The sequence below is a fragment of the Mytilus californianus genome, unplaced genomic scaffold, assembly GCF_021869535.1.
Source record: "Mytilus californianus isolate M0D057914Y unplaced genomic scaffold, xbMytCali1.0.p SCAF_4, whole genome shotgun sequence".
Taxonomy (NCBI): domain Eukaryota; kingdom Metazoa; phylum Mollusca; class Bivalvia; order Mytilida; family Mytilidae; genus Mytilus; species Mytilus californianus.
Genome location: NW_026262690.1, coordinates 24,549,564 through 24,555,510, shown reverse-complemented (window position 1 = coordinate 24,555,510; position 5,947 = coordinate 24,549,564). Strand labels below are relative to the sequence as shown.

General features: G+C 33.0%; 1 pseudogene; it reads left to right on the top strand.

Moving 5' to 3' along the window:
- Positions 1 to 2,481: 2,481 nt before the first annotated feature.
- On the top strand, positions 2,482 to 3,734 carry LOC127699264 (uncharacterized; annotated as a pseudogene).
- Positions 3,735 to 5,947: the final 2,213 nt, after the last annotated feature.

Here is a 5,947-nt window from a genome sequence, read left to right as displayed (position 1 = left end):
GAGATCAAGGTCATACATAAAAAGATGGGCGAAAGATATCAGAGGGACAGTCGAACTCACAGATTTAAAACAAACCGGCAACGCCATGGCCAAAAAATAAAAAGACAAACAGACAAATAATAGTACACATGACACAACATAGAAAACTAAAGACTAAGCAACACGAACCCCACCAAAAACTGGGGGTGATCTCAGGTGCTCCGGAAGGATGACAGATCCTGCTCCACATGTGGCACCCGTCGTGTTGCTCATGTTATTACAAATCCGGTAAATAGTCTAATTCGGTAGGTCACATTCGTGGTGAAAAAGGAAGTGGATTATAATTACGACATAAGGAACATATCCGACATCATCTGTGAAACGGATATTCCATAACGGTCAACCAACTCGTGATGGCGTCCGTAAAATTTACGAAGGGATGATTTCAACTTCACTACTTGGAACTATTGGTTAAATAGCTTCTTTGTGAGCCGCAACCCTCTATCAAGGAAATCATGATAGGAAATACAAGCCCGGGAATAATTTTGACGTCTAGATTTTGACATTTTCTTTAACTTCATATGTATACATGATAAAGCTATAGGACTTTTGCATTAGGTTGCAAGCCATATGTCCTTGAAAAAAGCCAGCCGGAAATAACCTTGTGTAAACCGGAAATAGCTATTTTTGTACTTATTTAAATGTGAAAGTATATAGAATCATATATTTTTGGAATCAGTGTCAAGTAAACTATCAGATTATACTGAAAGTGATATTTTTCTAACCGGAAGTAACAAATATTCTCCCTTTATTTCAAATAAAGTTTATAGAAACCATATATTTTTAATATCAGCTTACAATAAACTATCATTTGATACTCGAAGTGACATTTCAAACCCAATTTTAATATTTTCCATATCATAGGGTGGTTAGACGTTCAATTGTTCTCTGAACAATTGGTTTTTAATTTTTTTTTTTTTTCTTCCGCCTAAATTTTTTCACCCGCTGTATTGTTGTATATGTCGCTTAGAAATTTGGTATATGATATCAAACAGTTTATACGCTTTTGAAACTGACACCGCTAAACCGAATATTTAATTTTGAAAGAGTTACCTCCCCGAACACTGTTTTTCTTGTGTTCTACTATTCCTTTGCAACCGTAAAAGATTACGACAAATTAATTTTACCAAATTGCTCATTATATCTTCAGGATGTTTTGATTAATTTTGACCGAAGCGGTATAGTGATTCCATATGAGAGTTATTTCCCCTTATGCATTTGATATAAGTAATATGCATGTTAAACTGGTAAACCATAAGTGATAGAGACCTAGGGTCTTGTGTGATTTTAGGTTCTTGATCCAAAAAAAGAAAATTAGGTCAAGGTCAAAGGTCAAGGTCATATTCTAAATTTTTGATTTTGGCTTATTTTCACTTCTTTTCAAAAACCGTATAAGATATCGACAACATATTTATACTAAATTGTTACTTGCGATTTGTCGTTACACATACATTTTGGTTGAAAGGGTACGCCTACATTAAATTGGAGTTTTCTCCCCCTCTTGTATTTCAAATTAAGCGTATGGTGATATAACTCATTAACCATATATAATTAAGACCTAGGGTCCTTTGATTTAAGGTCCTTGAATTATGACATTGAAATTAAGCTCAAGGTCATAGGTAAACTTGACGCTCTAGATTTTGACCTTTGCTTTTACCTCATATGTATACATGATAAAGCCATCGGACATTTTGCATTAGGTTGCAAGCCATTTGACCTTGAAAAAGCTAACTGGAAGTGACCTTGTGTAAACCGGAAGTTGCTATTTATTGTACTTATTTAATGTAAAAGTATATAGCACCATATATTTTTGGAATCAGTGTCAAGAAAACTATCAAGTAATACCGGAAGGGACATTTTGCAAACCAGAAGTAACAAATTATCTCCCTTATTTTAAAAAACTGTATAGAAACCATAAATTTTTGGAATCAGCGTACAATAAGCTATTATTTGACGCTGGAACTGACATTTTAAACCGAATTTTGATATTTTCATATCTAAATAGGTCTTTACGGGTGGAAAGACCTTCAATTGTTCTCTGAACAACTGGTTTTTAATTTTTCATTTTTTTCTTCCACCTGATTTTTTTTATGCGCTGTATAATTGTTAATTGAAATGATGTCGCTTATATATTTTGTATAATGATATAGAACTGTTTATACGCTTTGGAAGCTGACACGACTTAACCAAATACTTTACTTTGTAAGAATTATCTCCCCCAAACACTGTTTTTCTTGTGTGCACTACTTCTTTGCAACCGTAAAAGATTACGACAAAATTATTTTACCAAATGGTTCGTTATGTCCTCAGGTTGTTGAGAATAAAGTTGATCGCAGAGATCTGAAGATTCAATATGAGAGTTATTTCCCTTTATGTATTCGACATAAGTGAAATGTAATAGTAACTCATAAACCATATCTGGTAGAGACCACTGCTTTTACTATGGATGGTAATGAAACAAATAGTCAGGTGTACGCCAAAGATAGGAAACTATACTCATTTAGTACAAACGATCCGGTCCTAATAGATGATAATATATCCGCTGACGGTTGGAATCATAAACGGCATCTTCTAACAGCAAATGGATCCATGACAGGACCACCTATTATCATTTATCAGAACCAGACAATCACGATTTTAGTTAAAAACGATTTGTTAAACGAGACCGTGACTTTTCAATGGCACGGCATTGTTCAGCTTACTTAGCCAGCAATGGATGACGTGGCGTTTGTTACTCAATGTCCTATTCTTCCAGGTCAAACTTTAAATATACTTTTCAATCTACATTTGTGGATTCTACTGGTATCACTCACATGTAGGAAATCAGAGAGATATGGGTCTTTATGGTGCATTTATCGGTCTTCGAAAAATGGATGCAATACCCTTTGACTTCAGATACAAGAATGGAATCATTTGTATGATGCAATGACATTGATCAATGCAAATGTTTAGGATAAATCGCCACATTCGATTCTTATCAACGGAAGGAGTGACTTTGAAGACATCATTGCACCTCTAGAAACATTTTATGCTGATAAAGGGGACCGATGTTTATTTAGACTCACAAGGGTAGGGTCTAAAGATGTACTCTTGTTTTCTATGCCTGGTTTAGAATTGAATGTGACAGAAACCGATGGTTTTGAAGTTGTTCCGTTTGTCGTTGATAAAATTATTATATATCCTGCTAAACGTTATGATTTTGAACTTGATCTTGATTATGCAAAGGAGGGAATATATAACATTACTATAAGCATCCTTTCGACTCACAGATTAACAATTAAACCGTCTATTGGATTTGGATTTCTTATTCTTTCTAATCGCAATACGTTACGTTTAAACAACTACAATATCAATAACAATACTCGATTCCTAAATTGCCCATTTAAACCTTACCCTCACGAAACAAATGGTATGTGTGTTCCCGTGGATACCCTGATATTACGCGAAAAATTCTCTGCAACCACCAACCATTTTATATAGGGGTCGGCACGCATAGTCACCGATGTTCCTAAAACTTAGTCTGTCAGACCATATAATTAGGTGAAAAAGTAAGAAAAAAGCCTCCAAAAGTGATACTAGGCCATGGTTGCCATGGCAATCAAGTCAATAAGTTTTTCCGTACAATTTGGGACTTTTTGCATTCTGAAACAAAACCAGATTTTATTTAATGATATAAATATTTTTCAGAATCATGATACGTAACAATCATAACGGCAATGTCATATATAAATAATATTTTGGCTGAATATTGTCACAACCGCAGGAGCAGAGGTCATTTTTTACTGCATTCGTAAAGGCGAATTACACACATTTAGCATGAACAAAATATACAGTTTTGCATCCACCTCCATTTAAGTTGTGGTAATAAATATATTTATTAATGTTTCTAGTCAATAATTTACAATAAAATACATTTATTTGGGTATCAGGGTGTTAGGATGGTTGTTATGGAAACCAAAATGTGTAATTTTTGAGTTTTTTTTTCTTCAACAATGTAATTGAGATTACCCGAAAACAGTTATTACGTATAAAGTTGATTGACTCTGATGTGAAAAATATTGAGCATAAAATGTTATGCAATTTAACCCAAAGTCAAAGATCATTGATGACCTTAACCTTTGGCCTTGCGTATATTAATTGGATTTCGTAAGAAATTATAATAGAAAGAAGCAAACGATGCGTGAGTAAAATGTTCAGGATGATTAAAGCCACTATTTTGTTTACAGGTCAACAGTAAGAAGTCAAGGTCTTATCAAAGGTGCATAGCAACCACCCTTATTTGATACAAAAGAACCTATTAATCATATATGTTTTAATTCAGGACTGTATAGACCAGGGTCAGGGGTGAATGTTATCACACTTGTCCTCAGCAACCATTCATTTATAGTGCAAAAGTGCCTAGCAGCCATTTATCTATATTGGAAAGTTGCCATCTAACCATTTATTTACATTAGAAAAGTACATAGCAACAATATATTTTCGGTTTCATTGAGACAAAAATCAGATAAAAAAATTGATATAAAAATAGCAGTTTTCTTTAAAGTAGTAATCCCTTATAAAAACACACATTGTATCTACCCAATTGTTGACTTAAACTGACTTGATTGTACACATGCATAATCCAGAACAGTTACTTATATGGAAAATTTAATTTCAAGGTTTAAAAAAAAAAGGGTTTGATTACAAATCTAAATACAAAAATGGTTCGATTGCCAATGAGACAACTCTCCATAAAAGACCAACTGTTATATTTAAGACAGGTCCTCTGAATCTACAAAATCAAGGCGAAAGGAACAAAATTTCAAGGAGAACGACCAATTTATTACTTTGGTAAGAGTTGGGCTTTTGAGCAAGATGCTTTGTGCGGACAGAATGATAATTTTCGACCGTTGTAAGGCTGGACTACTTATTTCATTTTTTCGTCGAAAAAAAACATTTTTTTCATTGTGTACACAACTATTTCTTTTTTCAAATCGTATGTGCACCTGAATGTATAGAAAATACTATTCAGCATGTCTTGGGTAGTGATATTCAGTTCTAGACACCATCACATTCATTTCATTCAACATCTCAATCACAAAATATAGAATGGTCCTTCCCTAGCTAATACAACTTCTCAGAATCCGCTCAATTGTTACCTTGTTTTCTGTGGAAAATATGAAAACAGTCCCTGTTAAAACCAAATACAGTGTGTGTTCTGCGAAATTTACCTTTTTTCATGTATATTTTACCTTAGTGTTCACATTTTCTCCCTATCTATTATAGTTTTTTAGGCTAATTGTAAAATCTCAAAATTTAGCTAAAATAATTCTTTTCTGCCAATAACTGATAAAGAAAGTTGATTCACAATTTCAGCAATGTTAACCCATTGGTAAATCTTATCTCTAAGCTCGTTTAAGCTGTATATTGCCTTTCTTTACCTATTAAAATTTTCAAGAACGGCAAAAAAAAATAATGACAATTTCAGTCAGTAATGTCAACGTATTTTAACTCTTTTCTCCCTGATCTATTTTTCTGAAAATATATCTCTAGTATATCTAGTATAATTCTTGAAATAAAACCAAAAACGTAGAAAGGGAGAAAAATCATAAAAAGTGAAGTTTTTAAAACAATAGTATAGATCTTAATTCATACGATGCCACTGCAAAATGTAGTTTCTAAAACAAAAGCATAACTATTTTTTTACGATGCCATTATAAAATGTAGTTTCTAAAACAATAGCTTAACTCAGTCTACTCTATGCCTTTACAAATTGAAGTTTCTTTTTTTTACAGTTTTTTTATCTATTTATTTAATGACAATTTGTCGCACTTTGGACTTACATGAATAATACAGTCATGGTCGCAGGTTGTATTTTCCTTCATTTTTTTTAATTATCGAAGACTACTTGCTAATTCTATTATTAAAG